At 38.5% G+C, this 19427-nt stretch overlaps 2 long non-coding RNA genes across 2 annotated transcripts; both read left to right on the forward strand.

Moving 5' to 3' along the window:
- The first annotated feature begins 2051 nt into the window (after positions 1-2051).
- On the forward strand, positions 2052-15745 carry LOC107834791 (uncharacterized). The gene is made up of 3 exons (XR_001660615.1): positions 2052-2062; positions 14543-14548; positions 15663-15745. It is a non-coding gene; the product is annotated as an uncharacterized LOC107834791 (long non-coding RNA).
- Positions 15746-16472: 727 nt separating this feature from the next.
- LOC107834790 (uncharacterized) lies at positions 16473-18145 on the forward strand. Its single transcript, XR_001660614.1, has 2 exons — positions 16473-16538; positions 18112-18145. It is a non-coding gene; the product is annotated as an uncharacterized LOC107834790 (long non-coding RNA).
- The last annotated feature ends 1282 nt before the right edge of the window (positions 18146-19427 follow it).

Consider the following 19427-nt stretch of genomic DNA (forward strand, 5'->3'; position numbering starts at 1 on the left):
CTTCATTGCCACCAGGAGTGTTTTCCAAGAGTGATGTCTACGCTCAACGAAGATGGAGACAAGTGCAATATATGGTGTATCTCTTCTGGAAGAGGTTAAAGGAATACTTGCCTCAACTACAAGAGCAGCAGAAGTGGCAAAGAATAAGACAGAACTTTCTTCCAGGAGATGTTGTCCTCATCGTGGACGACTCTGCTCCACGCAACTCTTGGTTAATGGGTAGAGTTGTGAACATTGTTCCTGACAAAGGAGGACTGATGCGGTCAGTTTGCATTAAGACAAAGACGAACTACCTGGAAAGACCGCAGGGTTTCCCCCAGTGTATTATAAGCCTGGCGGCCCGCCATGCTTTACTAGCCTCGCCGCCAGGCTAAGCGTTGCTTGTTTATGTTAATGGGGGAAAAAAACAACAAAAAAAAACCTCACTTTTTTTTTTAAAGCCAGGCTGCAAGCGTCTCTGTTGCTCTGAGCATTTCACTAGCAGAGCAGATTTATCCTTAAGGATAGGTTTATAATAGATAGGTTTATAGTTTATGCATTTAAAGCCAACAGCGCGGACCAATCACACAGCTGGCGCCTCTGCGCGTTGCCTTGTGCGCAGCCGCTGCTTTATCTCAGCAGGATCGCGCGCGCCTCCTTTCACTCAAACTGGACACAGGCTGACCTGTATGGATATTTACATCAACTTACTGTGAGGAATTATGATTCTTTGGAGAACTCTAGGTAAGAGTTTAAAGCCTGCTGCGTTAGCTCTGGTTGCGCAGCTCAGTGTGAACCGCAGGAATAACTTGTAGCGAATTCAGAGGTTGCGTTGTGGAGTGGTGAGAATGATTTCTTTGTGAAGTGTTACGGCCACTTATAGCTGAAGTGCAATAAAACAGCCAGTATAAAAGGAACAATATTTATTATTACAAAATAAGAGGGTGTGTATTTGCAAAAACAATTGTTAAACAAAATAAATGAAAAACAAGGAAAAAAAGAAAACCTCTAAAAGAACAGCAGGGTGCAGCGACAATTGCAAAAAACAAAAAAACAAAAATTACCAAACGCTTATTAAATCTTATTAAAGCAATAAAAACATATGATTCAATCCAGTTAAAAAAATGTACAAAGCCTACCTGCAGCGTCGACCAACAACACGCCCAGGTGACGCTACCGTCAGATCATTAAAAATGAAGTGTGGCCCTATATAAAAACACCACGTCAACACTGATTTAATATAATCAAATTAAAAGAATTTTGTCCTTACCACAAAACAACAAACACACAAACCTCATCACAAACAGTGGAACGCGTGGGCCTACACACCTGGTCGAACACACAGAGGAAATTGACAATTGGCCACCAGCCTGCCAGCTTCCCTTTTATGGGAGCTCAAGATGTGGAGGAAGTGACACCTGGTGGTTCCACCTGTTACAGAACAAACAATTATATACGGTGTTTACATCTCAACGCGCTGCCCAGCGTGTGGCTCTGTGTCTGTCTTCCCTGTAAAGTTTATGTCTGTGGTCCCGGTTGGCCGGAGCAGCGCTAACCTCATCATGAAGGTTCAGCCCGGTGAGGAGCTTTCGCGCTCTTCTCGGAGTCATGCATCACGCTGATTTTATATTATTTTATTATTATTATTTTTAGTATTATTTTTCCGGCTACACGATGCATCAAACCATATCAAATGTGTTGTCTATGCATGTCCAATGTCCGTGCCGCCGCGCATTAACGCGTGGCCGCACGGAGATCTGATTAACTCGTGACCGTCAGACGCGGTCGAGTCCCATAAACTCGACCAACCAGAATAGTTTCTGTGACGATTAAAAACACAACAGAGACGAAATGGAACAACCACTAAAGCCAAATCTCCCGTTTGTTGCGCATCTCTCTGCAGTGCAGCGGATTTACTCATTGTGCAGGACTGGTCCAAAGCTGCATGAGGCCTTGCGCAGACTTTGACTTAGGGGCCCCTCTAGCTGCTAAAATCAACAGCACCTCTAAACAGCTTCTGTGTTTGAGTTAGTAAAATATGGCAGAAGGGCGTAGTTTAGTTGGCCAGCCTAAAAAGCAATAAGTTATAATCACAGTTTACTAATTAACTTCCAGCACTGAGATCTGGACCAAATCTAAGGCTCCAGATCATAACGGTCACCCAAAGGTTTACGCACAGCGGTAGCTTCGGGTCGGGATCATGAACCGGTCTGACATCTGAAAAAGGGCTTTGGCTCTGATCCGGTCCAGGTCCGAACCAATTCTGCCTAAAAATTAAATGAGATTTCTGTATTTGTCACCTTTTATAGAACTGTGATGATGTTTTCTGGCATTAGGATGAAAAAAAAAATAAATAAAAAGGACATTGGGCCCATTTGGTCCTTTTATGGGTCGGACCAAATGTTCAACCACACTTTGCCCAGAGCAGATCATTTTTGCTCAGGTCGAAAAATAATTACGTGAATTGGTTTTTTTTTTCCCCACTCTTTGTTCTTCCAAAAACCAATCAGCATCAGTAGCCATAAATGGCTACTGATGGTTGACTGTTGAAATTAATTTTTGTCTGCTAAATAACAAGCACATTAAAGTTTATTCACGATGTTTTTCATTTTGTTTTTAATGCAAATACAGTGGCGCAACTGCACATTATTCAGGTGGATGTGAAGACATAAATCGGTGCCCCCCACCACCCCAAGGAAGGAACATCAGCGTAGAAAACATACCGTAGAAAACATACATGTATTTCAAGACCAGACCGGTCTTGAAATACATTTTTTTATATAATTTTTTGATGGTCTCATCTCGGACTCGACCGCATTTGGTCCCGGTCTTGTCTCGCTGAGGACTCGGGATTTTATTTCAAGATCAGTCAAGACCACAACTGTGGAAATATCACTAAAATACCCGCATACTGTGCAGTTTATTTGGTAACATGTTTGTTTTCACTGGATGCAAAACGCCCCGATTAAAATCCAAACAAACGTGTTTCTGTTACTCCCCCTCCCCATTTCCCACCTTTCACTCGCAAGGGCGCTCCAAGACGTGCACAATGGTGTTCTCTGATGGGCAGAAGGTGTCTGTCTAACAGTCAGTAATAGAACTGCGCTGCATAAATCATAAGAAATCAGATGGCGACAGCTAACTCAGCAGCACTTCGCTTTCACAGACGTTGGACTACGTCTAACTTTTTTCGTCACTTAGAAGAGAAGCTCAAAAAAAGGTAAGCTCCCTTGATGTGATGTTGGTACAGCTACCTGTACAGAGACACTAAGCATTCGTGATGAAAAAAAGTTGTCACTCACTGTGCTGAATTATTGTGCGGAGGTCTTGACTGACGTGTCGCAGATATGGGACAACGCTGTGGCCAATGTCTGCAATATAGTGATGTGACATTAATGAGCGATCCGGTTCTTCTGAACGGCTCTGTAGCTCCAAAGTGACAACACTGGCACGGCTTCCTTTAGACGGACTCTTTTTAATAAATGCCATGAAAACTCGTGGTCGCCTGCCACTTCGGAGGTTGGTCTTTAGCAGAATATTACTTTATCTGCTCTTAACATGAGACACAAGGCTGCTGCACGTGCTCATCTCCAGGCTTCCGCTCCTTCTCCGTTCTTTCAAGTCTCGCAGCACAAACGCACAAATCACGTACACAAATCTTGTGATAACTTCCAACAAAAAACAGTTTGTTGGAAGTTCGTGTAAAATGTAATCATTTTACACGAATCTCAAAACGTGAACCAAACAACTTCAAATACATAATCCTAACAGAAATAAACATAAATTTTTTAATAACATAAATCATTTTAGTGACACTTACAGGATCTTTACTAAGAACATACGCATATATGGGACAATGCTGTGACCAAAGTTTGTAATATAGTGATATGACATTCACGAATGATCCAATTCTTCTGGACGGATCTTTACTAAGTCCTATTGGAGTGAAGCCTCACTGAGAGCCGTTCTTTGTTTTTAATGCTCTGCGTACACTGCAGTAGATATCATTATTTTATTTAATTATATACATTGGTATTTACTTAATTAGAAAATAAATAAAACATAAGAAAGAAAGAGAATGAGCATTGCTATTTGATTGTTTCATCACCTCTCATGGTGACAGACATTATAGCACGGTGCTGCCTGGCTTCATGTAGCGGGAGAGACAGTCACAGTGCACGCCTTGTGCTTGGTTACTTCTTGTTGTTGTGCCTTGGACAGTGTTCATAGTTGAGCGTTGTTTACCATCAGGGCATTGCCTCAATTGCTATGTTTAATGGTGCAGACAGTGGTGGTTTCTGACATGAGTGATATGCCCAGGGCGTTATCTTTTTAGGGATGGCATGAGAACACTGCGGATTGTAGCACAGAGATGGAAGCAGAGCAGAGTTTGTTCTGCTTCTAATATTGGTTAAATTTATTTCAGCTCTAAGTATTTAATATCTAGGTGTTTTTATGGGAATGTGAATCTTTCAGATCAATTTAAGAAGCAATTTTGATCATATTTTACATTTTATCGTGTCATGTAGCGTGGGGTGCTGGTATTGGTCTTGACTTGGTCTCGGGTTAGGTGGTCTTGACTACAACACTGAGAGTAGGTAACTTAACCCTTTCATGCATGAATTATGATCCTTCATGCCAGGATTTTTTTCCAGATTTTTTTTTATTATTTTCTTAAGGCATAAAAAAAGGGGGGGGGGAAATTGTTAAAAAAATTATTTTTAAATTTTATTTTTCTTAGGTGATCAATTGTATTTTTCTCCAAATACTAAGTTGTTATTTGAAAAATACATCAGTAGTATTGTTCTTTAGGGGTTATCTGACATCATAATATTTTTTTACCTGCAAGAGTTGTCTACAGTGGAGGGACCGGGTCAGTTGGCATGCTTTTTTATCTGTCAGCCATATTGGATTTAGCAAAAATAATTTCTTGCATTTGCAGCTGATGACCAGTAGTTGATAGTGTAGTTTATGATGCATTAGTGTCCACTTCAGTGGTCTGTGTGCATTTACGATATAAAAATCCACAAGAAGCACAAGAAAATGGCTTTTAGATAGCTGTACACTGTAGTGACCACTATGCATGAAAGGGTTAAGCATTAAACCAGAACTTGGACGATGTTTATCTTAATTGCATGTTTCCACATTGGTTTATTTTATGGTTAGACTGAATAAACTCAGATATTATCTTACTACCATTAATTAAATCACCTAACCAAATCTTCTAAAACATCCATTTTAAATTTTTAGAGTACATGGTAATGTGAAGATTAGAATAACATAACAGGCATTCTTATGGGAGGAAAAATTTATGGCCAACATGTCTGCAAACTAGTTTTTAACCATGTTTTATTTAATTTGCTTTTGGAATTAATGAAGTATTTTTGTATTGAATTCACATGTTTTTTCTTAATATCCATTTCCCACAAAGGATTAAAAAAGGCTAAGTTTCCAAGCAGCTACTTGACAGCCTCTCTGACTCATTAATTACCACAGATTAAAAAATTGGAAAATCTAAATCCCCACTTTGACTCTGGTTGGTGGACAGCTTTTACATTGCTTCACAATCTCTGAGAGATTCCTGCGTGTACTCACCACTGTCAGTGTGGTGAGTATGAATTTGATAAACACACACACACACATAGTATATCTTTCTATCCTCACAATTTTTTCTTTGACTTCCATTAATTTTTCATTAATTTCTGTAACCAAATCTTGACTTTTTTCACACCTTAGTCTTAAACCTATCCCCTAACACAAAAACACCACTTGTTCTTAGGACCCAGGTTTGAGCACCATAATGAGCGTGAATTAGACATTTGTTACATGTAGTACTTCCATTTATACAAGTATTGATGTCTCTCAAAAAAATCCCCTCCAGTGTAATTCATGTACATCACGTCTGAAAAGCCCACATAAGAAATAAACAAGATGCAGATGTAAGCTACAGCTCATGGGTTCAAAAGCATGTTCCCATTGGAAGCCATGACTCATTTGAAAAATAGATTTAAGCTAAGCAATATGTGAACTGAGGGGGAAAACAAACATTAAAACCACTAAACAAAGATGAGAAAGGCATTGGACTGGAAGTGTGTGTGTATGTGTGTTGAGGACATTCAAGAAAAATAATATTTGTTGCTTTTCTTGAAAATGTCATCATGAGCTAAGAGAAACTTCAATTGCAGAAAGCTAATGCAGTAGTAGTTTTAAAGGTTAGGTTGTATTCAGCACAGAGCAAACCTATGTTTTCAAAAAGGTTAAACATTTGGAATATGATCAAACAAAAGTCTCAAATCTATAGGAATAGTAAATGGAAAAATGAAACACACAAAGCTTAAACTTGAACATGTGCACCAATAGTAATAGACTTAGTAATAGATTGACCTCTCAAATTGTTAATAGTTTGGGAAAGTGGGTTTAAGTTGCTGAAGTAATAAAGACAATAGTCTAGTAAACACACTAACTGGCAGGCTGAATGGTGCCAATGCCTTACAGCAAGGAGATTCCAAGTTCAAATCTTTCCAGGGCCTTTTTGCATAGAGTTTGTTGTATGTTGACATAGAACCCAATCAGCACATCTGCTACTGCTGTTTGCTCCATTGATTTACAGACTTCAAGTACAGGCATATTTGTATGTCAACATTTCACGATGTGAAAATTGTTTTAGGTGTATTTTAGGTGTTAACAAAAAATTTGCCTGAATGTTATGCTCACTTTTTTTAGCACTACCCCGCCTGCAAATAATGCATTTCGGCCTGTTAATCTAAATATGCTATCACCGAGCAAAGTGGCGAATGTGATGTCTCTCAGAGTTTGGCCTCATCTCATGATAATAGTTGAGACCAACATAGTCAGTGACTCTTTTAATGTTATTGCCGCTGTAAGAGGTCAGAGTTAAGAAATCAAGAGTTATTGGTTCTATTTTAACACCTCCAGATTTGACACAGAAACACTTTGTCAAATCTGATTTTTTAACACTTGATTTTTTTCACTGCTACTATTATACATCCCAGAGTTACATATATAGAATGCGACTCTGTTAAGAGTAAAATTTTCTCTGCTTTTGCACAAACACCAAAATATTGAGCACTTGTGAATTTGCTGTGTGCATATACTACTTTCTTTATTTCTGTTTTGTTTTGCTCTTCTATACTCAGACAATTTTTTCCTAAGGTACAATTCTCAGTATATAAGCTTCCATAAGACTTTCAAATGCACACACAAGTATCCCCAACAGGATCTTAAGTCTATATTCAAGTTTGAACAATAGAAGACTGCTTGTTAAAAATGATCTCTCTTTGCTCCTTTCCTACATGTTGCAGGTCTGATATTGATCCAGCGATAAGTTCTGGCAAGACTTAATGCAGGAGATTACCATGTCCAGATTTCTGAACTTTGAAGTAATCTGTTATTGTGTTTGTGGTTAATCAAAGCTATGAGGTGATTAAATGTTGGTATTTCTGTCATAATTAAATTCAATATTTATTGCAAATTGTTCATGGCCAGTCAAGAATCTTTTTTTATTCAGTAAATTTACTGGAATCCAAAATCCAAATTTTCCACCATAATTATCTGTTTCATAGTTGCATGAGTAAATTTTAAAAATCAGTCATGCCTGAAAGTTTTAATGTGAAAATTCCATGAACTGACAGGCTCTTCAAGTGACTTCCTGAAATCTAGATGTAGAGGTGACCTTTGATCATAAAAAGTTCAATGTTTATCTAAATAAATTAAATTGAGAAAATTAAATAATGGAATTAAGGGCCTTTTCTACTAGAATTTAAAAGGGTGAATGTTACCAAAACTTTAAGCTGAAGCTGAATTAAGTTTCAGTTGGTTTGGTTTTCATTCAAATTCTCTGTAATTCATCAAATGAAATGTAACAAATAAGACTGAACAGTGGAATTAAACTAAGAGGTGGCTTAACAAAATATTTATTATGAATACTTACCTGTATAACTCTCACAATTATTGAAATGTGTTGCTTTTCTGCTGTTGACTATCGGTCAGAGGTAAACCAGTCATGTCACATGGGAAACATATTACTGAGAAATCAAAGCTATTTCACAAGGTCTGACCTACCTTTGCAAGCCTGCTAGGTTAAGCAGGCTGCTGTTTTCACTTCTCTATGCAGTTTTCTTTGATGCTGATGGGGGAAAAAGCTGCTTCTAAGCTATCAACAGGGGAGAGAAAAATCCATGGTGTGTCACCTATCGGGATTTTAGACGTGCAGCAGTGAGTGAACCTCTCATCCTCAGAAAAAGGAAAAGCAGACTATTGACACACTCAGTGCTTTTCATGATGATGAACATTGTCTAGACACATAACTAAAATAATCAGAGCTGGTGCAGCCACACTCCAGGTGGGCTGCATAAAGGAAGACAGTAAGCAAAAATCCAAAGAACCATGTCTGTGTCAAGAGGGGAAGAAAAACAATATATAGCAGTTTACTGAACAAGCCATGCTTTGCCTTCAAAATATGACTAAAAAAGACAGCAATTCCAGACTGAAATGAGTTTTCAGAGGTATATGTAATAAAATTTATATAATGCTCACATACACTGTGCAGTTTTAATTTCTTCTGGGAGGGAAGAATTGGCCTTTTCATTGTTTGTCATTCTGATTCAGGTGTGTCCATGTAGTTTACCACAATGCTCAGAGGTATTGCAGCATTTTCCACTAACTTGACTTTTTAACCATAATTATCTCATTTGCATTAATTTACACTCTGTAAAAATAGGCCTAAGAAATCTATTGTAGCATCCATCACTCTGCATATTTTTTGTGTAGGAGAGATGGAAAAACTGAAGCCAATCAGAATTTAAATTAGCTTCCAAAACAATGTTTAGGGATGAATGGGGGATATTTGCAGAGGGATTTGTCTGTAACAATGAAAAAGTGAGTTTTGAAATAATCACTTCATTTTTTAGGCTTCTGCACATATTTGCTTTCGGACTACTTCTACCTTCCAAAACTCTTATTTAGTGTGTAATTTGTTTGCTAAAACAGTGGCTTTTAAATAGATTGAAATAATTCACTCAAAATTTTTCATATTTTGTGTACTGACCCAATCCTTTGCTTTTTGTAATAGACTTTCACTCTTCTAATACATTTGCTTCAGTTGATTGTGGTGTAGGTTGTTTTGTAAGAAATCACATAAATTTGTATTGGTCTTGAGTCTGTAATCACTGTAGTCCTAAAGTGTAGCTGTCAGACAGAATATGTTACATTTAAACATTGAATATTTCAGTAAACAAAGGAATTTGTATTCAACACACTGAATACAAGTTACACTATGGAAGCCCATTTCCGCCATAACAAAAAAATAAAAGACCAACATGAAGTCATTTTGACTTTCAAAGTCAGACTTTGAATCTCATAATGATGAATTGAAAGTCGAAATGATGACTTTAAAAGTAAAATTATGACTTTGAAAGTCAAAATTATGACTTTAAAACTCGATATTATGACTTTAAATCTCATAATTATGACTTTGAAAGTCGAAATGATGACTGAAAGTAGTAATTATGACTTTTAAAGTCGAAATGATGACTGACAGTAGTAATTATGACTTTGAAAGTCGAAATTATGACTTTGAATCTCATAATTATGACTTTGAAAGTCGAAATTATGACTTTGAAAGTCGAAATTATGACTTTGAATCTCATAATTATGACTTTGAAAGTCGAAATTAAGAATTTGAATCTCATAATTATCAATTTGAAAGTCGAAATTATGACTTTGAATCTCATAATTATCAATTTGAAAGTCGAAGTTATGACTTTGAATCTCATAATTATGACTTTGAAAATCGAAATTATGACTTTGAATCTCATAATTATGACTTTGAAAGTTGAAATTATGACTTTGAAAGTCGAAATTTAGAATTTGAATCTCATAATTATCAATTTGAAAGTCGAAATTATGACTTCCTGTTGGTCTTTTATTTAATTTTTTGTTCATGGCGGAAATGGGCTTCCATATCACACAGCTCCTGTAACTGCACAATAAGCCTGGCATTCTTCAACCAACTGCCTTGCAAAAGATGGTNTGCACCCATGAGAGCGATTTCAAAATTATTTTGGGGTCAAAAATCCACACTTTTTCTCACTCTAAAAAAGCGGCAGTTGGTGTCAGTTACACTCTGCGGAAATTTAGCTCGTTTTTCACTTTTTACGTTGCCGTCGTAACTCCGATCCCCAATAAAAATAATAGCTCCCTTCTCGGCATCGAGCCGCACGATTTGATACCACTTTTGTGGGGGTACATGCAGCGGTACGAGCCGCATTAACGGTGATGGAAGAAAAATAAATAATCTAGAATAATAAAGAGACATTCTATTAGGTGAAGAACAATAGGTGCCTGCCATGCAATGCATGGAGGCAGTGACTGACCTGCTTCGCAGGTCAGTCACTGCTCTCCTTATGCATTGCTATGGGCAGGCCCCAATTATTTAATATTTAATTTGTATCAACCTATATGTAGTCAGAGCTTTAAACTCAAATCTTACAAAATAAACAGACAAAACATTTTCATAAAAATGTATTTATTACAAAACATACACAGATATTCAGCGAATGTTTGGGGAATCATGAAAAATAGTCCTATAATTTATGTATATAAAAGATGAAGAGACAGTGAGGAAGACGATGTCAGGAGGAGGAAGAGGATGACTGGGAGATTCTGGGAAGCTGCATCCAAACCTGGAGCTGAGGCCTCTCCTCAAGAGCCGCCTGCCTGAAATAATAAAAAATAAATATTAAAAAAAGTTCACACTGCATGTAAGAAGCCAACGAAGGGATGAATATATTTCACACAATTTGCAAACTACAAAAAGATCAGAGGAAGGGGATATTAGTAATGGATGATGTCAATGTTTAGAAGATACTAACATCTTCAGAAATATTGAACTCTCCAAAGAGGAATATTATATTTTGACAAATGTATCAAACAGTATATATGCAAACACATTCAACTCTTCATGTCACACTTTGAGATGCTACGATCAGATATCAAGCAGCGGAATACGACAAGGTGACTTGCCCAGACAGTGGTTAGCGGAGTAAACACACACCACCTGCCCGCTGAGGCTGGAGCCGCCGGGCCCCGTTAGCGGAGCTACGGTGCTCCGAAAACTCCGGAGTATATTTCAAACTGCACATAACTAAGTGCGTAAATGAAGCTCATAAGGGCTACTTCTATCCTAAAAACATATTAAAACAACTTTTTGTGACAAATTAATAGTGTACTTACCTCTGTTTATCGCTNTTGTTCATGGCGGAAATGGGCTTCCATATCACACAGCTCCTGTAACTGCACAATAAGCCTGGCATTCTTCAACCAACTGCCTTGCAAAAGATGGTTGTTTTTGTCTAAACTGACATGCCAAGGAAGGGCCTCATTAATCAGTCAGAGAAGAAGCCTTGAGGCCTGTATTAACTTTGAAGGAGCTGTAGAGAACCACAACTCAGTCAACAGGACAACTTGGAATTGTGCAATCTGATATTGGTGGAAGAGTAGCAAGAGGAAAGTGATTGTTAAAAAACAACATGAGACTTCTTGAAAATTTGTAGGGGGCTCAGAAAATATGTGAAAGAAGGTGTTTTGATTAGATTGGACCAAAACAGAATGCTTTGGCTGCCAAGTGGGCATTGTTAGAGTTGAAAAACTCAAAGTGACCATGTCATCTCCATGGCTAAACAGCTTTCCTTCAGCAGGTACACAAGTCAGAATTTATGTGAAGGCAAATGGAACTAAATCCAGAACAATCCTGAAAAAAAAATATCCGAGGCTGCAGAAGACTTGGAACAGGGATGAAGGTTCACCTTCCTGCAGGAAAAAAAACATAAACATAAACTCAGAGCTAGAATAGAAGGCTTTAGATCAAACCATATGGCTTGGAACGACCCAGTCAAAGTGCAGAAGAAAAAGCTATAATAAATGTGGTGCAATACTTGAAGATCCCCATATTCAGAGGCTTTTCATTCAGAGCTATAGCTGCTTTCTCTAAAACAATGAAATGAAATTCTCATCTCAAGGATGTGAAGTCTGTTCAACACTGAGAGCCATTCTGAGTCATAGTTAAGAGAATAATCTGTAAATTAGCACCAGTGTATTCCGTTCCCAGTGAAATAAAATAAATAAACCTGTTTGAAGCCACAATCAATTCACCATCATACTTTGAATGGAGACATTTTAATAGCTTTTCTCCATGACCACGACACCTTAATTTGCATTTTTGTCGTCACTAGTGAAAAGTGACAGTGTATCAAGGCAAGAGATAACAGAAGACAGTGATGAAAAAAAGTATTTATTAAAGGTTTGTGTCAGCTATAATAGGATTTTCAGTGTGTTAATGTATCAGATAGCAATATGAAACATGTGATATTGTGAAACAAGTTGCTTGGGCTGGTAAAGACAGCCCAAGCAGCTTTACCAGCTTTACCAAGTAAGCTGAAACAAGTAAGCTGCAAGTCTTCAGCTTACTTGGTCAAGCTGCAGACTTGACTTTTACACCATTGACTTGCCCTCAATGGTGAAATATGTCCACCCAATAATCATAATCGCTGGTGATCAGCTGTCTGTGAGTCCACCAAGGAAACTTCCAAACAATTAGAAAGCCTGGAAATGCATAGCAATGTACCGTCATTGGTTTTGTGGCTCAGATGACAAACTGTTATAAACAATAACTCCATTCTTGGTGGCGTAAACTGACAGTTATTAGGTGAGTTTGAAGCCACCTCCATTATTAACTACAGCATAAGAGACCTTTCTACCAAGCTTCCTCTGTCAGCTTTCTGGGTCCGTCCAGGTGACAATATTATCAACATAGAGGTTTGCCAGTAATAACTTTACCTTGCTTCTTATTTTGGTCACTTCTGGTCTTACAACAATATTAGCAAGACAGTCAAGTGAAGATCTGGACTGACGTGAGGACAAAAGAAGAACTGTTGTCAATTTATCAATTTTGTCGAGAAACGATTACTTCCTTGGACGCAAACATTCAATCAGAATTAAAATAAACCAAATATTTCAGTTTTTATGAAAATAATTTCTGAACATTCAGGACAGAAAAAGTTCTGGTGAGAGACGGAACATTCAGTGACAAACATTCCAAGGAAGCAAGCATTCCTCGATAAAATGGATAAATTGACAACAGTTCTTCTTTTGTCCTCACGTCAGTCAAAACCATGGACTGTTGAGTTTTTAAATTTTACTAAGTTGCTAACATTTGTCCGTGACATATATAATGTGCCAGTTTAGTGCTATGAAGCTTACGAGATGCTGCTTGCACTGTAAACAATCAACCTCCACTGTGAAGAGACAAGAGCCAAATGAGGCGGCTAATGTTCATTTAATATTTGGAAGTGTGGCCTGACTGCAGAGCTATAGGGGGGGCTGGGCCGCCCACCTGCGCTACTTCACTCACATAAGTTGGTGTTTCTCCTCCAATGGCCTTGGCCCTCTCCATTCTCACATTGAACGGTTTAGCCAATGTCATACCGCCTCACAATGGACCGAGCCTATCAATGTCCGGGCTCACAAAGGAAATCGGCCAATCACCGTGGCGACATGCGAACTTATCAATGTTCGAGTTCACAATGGAATACGGCCAATCACTGTGGCGACATGCGAACCTATCAATGTTCAAGTTCACAATGGAACATTGCCAATCACCGTGACCCCCCAGACGCCCTCCCGCCGCCCCACCACAAACAAAACAAATTTCAAATTTTATTTTTAAAAGTAACAACCAATGGAAGATTCTAAAAGTCAGATGTCAGTAGCCTAGCTTCGTTGATATTCTTGTGGTTTCGTTACATGACGAAACCACAAGAACATCACTTCCTTCCTCTGAATATCCTGCCCATTAAAAATGAAAAGCTATAGATGTATGCACTAATCTTTTTATTAGAATATCCTACCTGTTAAAAATATTTTAAATGCACAGGCATTTGTAAGAATAAAACAGTGTCAGACAGGGGAAACAGGGTTTTACTGGAATTAAATGACAAATACAAATCACCGCAACTGTTTTTTGCGCATTAATCCGTTGTATGACAGACTTTATTAAATGCAGTGCAGCCACAATGTGTCCACCGAACTACGCAGGTCACTGTGCACCTGAAATGATAGGATATGATTCATGTGAATTACACAGCTATTATACATCTCACATAGTATCGCTACCAACATCTATTTTGCAAGGTAAAGAGTGTTATTGAACTAAAATATTTTAAAGTATATTAAAAATGACAAAATACAAAAATTACAAATATACAATGCAGTATATACAAAACCCCCCACAAAACAACGTATGTTGTCCTGATTAAACGCCAAATAATAATAACTTGTTTACAGTTACGGCATTGCAGACGGCAAACTAAAGCCATTTATAAATATATTTACAAGCTGTCTGTCATGTAAACTAAAACCATGAAGTAATACAGCAGCTTAATGAAAGCCAGGTATAAAATAAATTAAATTAATCTGCGATGAAATAAATCACATAAAACGAAACTTCCACAGGTAGAACGTATTTTTAAGAAATCTGCTGCGTAAGCAGTATGTGACTTAGCATCGATGTGCGCATGCGCATTATGACAAGGTAGGATGGATTTAAGGGTAGCACTGATAGTAAGAACACCGGCCCTGGTTTAGTGGTTGACGCAAGCTTTGCTCCTGTTCACTGATTAGCAAAGGGCGTGGGCAGACGGAGCAGCAAAGAGAGAAGAAAAACGAATCCGTGGTTTTTCGTTTCAAAATAAAATTGCAAAAACAAAACAAGCATGTGTTTTTTTGTTTTTTCAATTTTAAAGCGAAATTAGAAAATAAAAAAGAAAACAACCTGTTAATTTCACTTGTCATTATTTCATTATTGACAAGCGATCTGACCCATTAGTTCTCTCTGTCCGGCTTATACAGGGGTCGTATCATACACATTATGCAGGCTGCAGGTAGATGAGCTTGTTCGTTTTAGGCTATATATTGTAGTCTTTTTTGCCAGCCGCAAGTCCGTTGAAATAATGCTCCTGTGAGAAACAAATAATACCGGACATTGGTCACTTGCGGCTGGCAGAAAATACTACAGTATATATAGCCTGAAACGAACAATCGTGTCTCCCTGCAGCCTGCATAGTTCTCTCTGTCCCGCACACTTTGTTTTTCTACACTCGTCCAAAGCGGCATGTAATTAATTAGATCACGATACGTTCACACAGATAGCCTTTAACTCCGACTTTGTTTTGTATATGAAGCTAATGGCTGCTAAATGCAGCTTCCCATTCAGTAAGTATCTAAAGGGCTAGTCCGTCCAATTTATTTATTTTTTTTACCAACCTTTAATCTGTTCTGGTTTAAAAAGACGCTCAAACCGCGACTAGAACATTCTGCCAGTCATTCAAACCGTTTAGTTTAAGTTTTTCCTTTCTGAATAGCATTAGCATACCAATTATCATCTGGTATGTCATGAACAAGCATGCAAAAAAGGTTATCCAAAATATACAATATCTTGGATAAATATTGTATATTAATCCAAAATAAAAATACAATATATTGTATTGTATATACAAAAAATTCTCCACCCCTAATAGCAGGGTCTATAGGGTGTAGACACATGCCAGTATTCATTGGCAGTTGAATCAAGCTACTTGGATACCACCTGTACAAGCTGAGAGACATAGTCCCTCCAGCGCAGGGGTGTCGAACTCATTTTGGTTTAGGGGCCGCATACAGCTTAATCTGATCTGCAGGGGGCCACACAAGTNGGTTGCAGTGGAAAGCCACTCCCCGGTGCTCTGGCCTTTCAAAGTAAAAAACTAAACTAAAAACTCAGGCTAACCATTTTTCTAGGTGACCAGATGTCTGGTATTATTTGTTTCTCACAGGAGAATTACTTAAACTGACTTGCAGCTGGCAGAAAATACTACAGTATATAGCCTGAAATGAACAAGCTTGTCTCCCTGCAGCCTGCAAAATGTGTGTTATACGATCCCTGTGTAAGCCGGACAGAGAGAACTTCCGGGACAAACCGCTTGTCAAAAATGAAATAATGAAAACCGAAATTGACAGCCCATTTTCTTTTTTCTTTTTGCAATTGCCATTTTTCTAATTTTGTTTTAAAAACGAAAAAACAAACAAACAAAAGAAAACACATGCTTGTTTTGTTTTTGCAATTTTATTTTGAAACGAAAAAACCAAAGAACGAACCATACACGGAAAACGGAAAAAAAAAAAACGAGTCTATTTCCGTTTTCTCATTTTTCATTTAAAACGAAAAAACGAACTGCCTGAAAATACAAGGACGCAAAGTTTCAAACTCAATGCAACACGGAAGTGATGGAAGATAGAAACAACTGGTGAACTTTAAAAGATGCCGGCTTTTCTTTGCTTCGGATTTCAATATTAAGCAGCAGCTCGATGGACCCGTGAGGAATGAGTCGTTTTTGTCACCGTAGCGGAGAGAATGGAAACCCTCCTTTGCCGCTTCGGAGCCCGATGCCGCCCTACGATGAACCCCGACTCAGATGCAGCTAACGCCGCTGCTGCTCTCCAGCCAGGTGAGCAGTTTGGAGATATATCTGTCTGGTTTTTACTACTTTTAAGGTTGCCTACATACAGTCATTTGAAACATAAAGTCTGCTGTATTTTTATTGCTCAAACACAACATGCACATTTTCTTAAGATACTCAGTTGCACATTCCTCAGTTATAAATAACTGTCAATATTGTGTACAGCATGTTGCCTTCATTTGTTCATATTTTATCTCTGCGAATCTACGTGCTTCGGTTGTTTCTCATTTTGCTATTGTTGCACAGGAGTTTCTGCTGTTGTGAGATAATAAAACATGTTATTTGATATATTTTTGTAAAATAGCTAGATATCAGTTCTCTAATTAAATGATTATGAACTATTAATTGTATAGGACATAAAAATGTAAAACAAACCTGAAGAAAACAAGAGTGGTATTTTATCCATGGCTGTATGTCTGCATAGGTCTAAAACTTTAAAGTAATTACATTTTGTCTTTAATTTACACAACTATTCCAGTTATTTATAATTCTGTATATCTGGATGGTAAGAAAGTGTTTGCATATTTGTAAAGTAACATGTCTGTTAAATAACTCCTTCTGTGTATGTAACTTCCACATTTATTTATTTATCTACATTTATATGATACAAGCTAAGTTACATCTGATTACCATATTTTCCGGACTATAAGGCGCACCTAAAAGCCTTAAATTTTCTCAAAAAATTAGTAGTGCGCCTTATAATCCGGTGCACTTTATGTGTGCACCAAGTTCCAAAATCTGTCCCTGACTCAAAGATGTACGCTGGCAGCGATAAACCAATCAGAGGACATTACGTAACACGTAAAGTACTTACGCCAGCAGCAATAAACCAATCAGAGAATTGTTGTCCCAGTTCTGCAGCATACGCCTCCGATAAAAACCAGATAGGTTTTTCCACGCATCACCGTCCCTGTTCATCTGCGGCTCCATAAGCGCCCATCTCACTGCTACTGTGAAAAAGGAAGTGAAGCAAACTAATTCGGAGTTTGCCGTCATTCCCGGAGGATTAACAAAAGAATTCCAACCGCTGGACATTGGTGTAAACAGGGCGTTCAATGAGCGTTGTGGGAGCGATGGATGACAGACTGCGAACACATGTTTACTAAGACGGGGAGGCAGCGCCGGGCGAGTTACGTCACCACGTGTGAATGGATTGTGGATGCCTGGGCTATGTATCTGCTTTAACTGTTGTCCGAGCTTTCGCAAAAGCCGGCATCATTGCTGAACAGCCACCTGGCAACGAAACTGACTCCGACAATGATGAGAGGGAACCTGGCATGTTTGATGGCGAAATTGCCCAGCTGTTCAATTCAGATACAGAAGAGGAGAACTTTGATGGATTTGTGGAAGAAGAATAAAAAAATAACGTGAGTGTATTGTTACATAGTCGAACAAAGCTTAAACTTACCGTTTTGTTTCCGTTACCTTTTCTTTTCTTAGTTGACCGTATGTTTTAGCATGCGTTTTATAATCCGGTGCACCTTATGTATGGGTTAAATACAGAAATGGACGCCATAATTGAGAGTGCCTTATAGTGTGGAAAATATGGTACTTTTCCCAGGGAACAGAAGAAGATGAACATGGCTGACATGATGGTCAACGATGAGAAGAACCGTCAGAACAACTGGATCTCCTTCAGGAGGAAGCAACTACCAGCAGAGATGGCAGAGCTCCGTGGAGAGGGTTGACACAAACAGAACAAAAATAAATGCTGTTGTGCTTTCAATGAACAAAGTTTTTTTTTTACACTCACTCCACACATTATTGTACATATTGTAGTTTGTATGGCTTGAAGGTCCTACAATCCTCCCAAGAACGTGAGGAGCTTTAGACAGAGTGAAAATAACATATTAGAAAAGTGTTTCACAGCCCTGGTCCTCACCGCCCCCCTGTCCTGAATGTTTCTGCCACAGACCTAATTGTATCCCTGGGTGATTAACAGGCTTCTGCAGTACTTGATGGTCATGCAATCATTTGAATCAGCTGTTCTGGAATAGAGGCACATCTAAAACATGCAGATCAGGGGGGCAATGAGGACCAGGGTTGAGAAACACTGTATTAGTATATAAATATTTCATTGACACTTAACATTGTAGATTACCAATGAAGGCTTACAAAAGTGAATACATTATTCAGCAAACCAAACATTTTGACATTATTATTAGGGTTGCTGAACCCAAAANGGCGGTCGGGAAGCTTATCGATGGGAAAAGGCAGAGTGACATAAACATTTTAAAACAACGGAAACAATTTCGGTATTCTGATTATTGAAATTTAAAAGTGCTGTGTTGTTCTATCACTCCAGTTTCATACCGGACCACTTACAGCTCCGGTGTTATCGCTATAAAATGAACGCCCTCTATCAAGGTATCACGGTGGAGGGATTTCTTTATTTAAATGGGTTCATTTTTCAGAGGGATACACAGTGAGGTTATCGTGATTTTAGCTACCAGTAGCAGGAGAACGGAGCTGCGCCAATAAGCTAACAGAAGCAAACAAACACTGAATAGAAGAAAAGCTGCCATGTATATCGTTGCAGCCAAGCATGGGTTAATGTTAAACAATACAGTTTTACCAAGTTGCTCAAAGTCCCCCAAAGGCATCCCAGCGCCCCACTTTTGTAAAAATGTCCGCCAGGGCCCCCTGCGGTACTCTGAACGCCCCCTGGGGGGCGGTACCGCCCACGTTGAGAACCGCTACTATAAGGGCTACTTCTATTCTAAAAACATATTAAAACAACTTTTTGTGACAAATTAATAGTGTACTTACCTCTGTTTATCGCTGCTGAAGGCAAAGTGCAATGGAAGCCATCTTGCTGGTCCAGAGATGAGAGGGGTTGCAGTGGAAAGCCACTCCCCGGTGCTCTGGCCTTTCAAA

The sequence above is a fragment of the Poecilia formosa genome, unplaced genomic scaffold, assembly GCF_000485575.1.
Source record: "Poecilia formosa unplaced genomic scaffold, Poecilia_formosa-5.1.2 Scaffold770, whole genome shotgun sequence".
In the NCBI taxonomy this organism is placed as follows: domain Eukaryota; kingdom Metazoa; phylum Chordata; class Actinopteri; order Cyprinodontiformes; family Poeciliidae; genus Poecilia; species Poecilia formosa.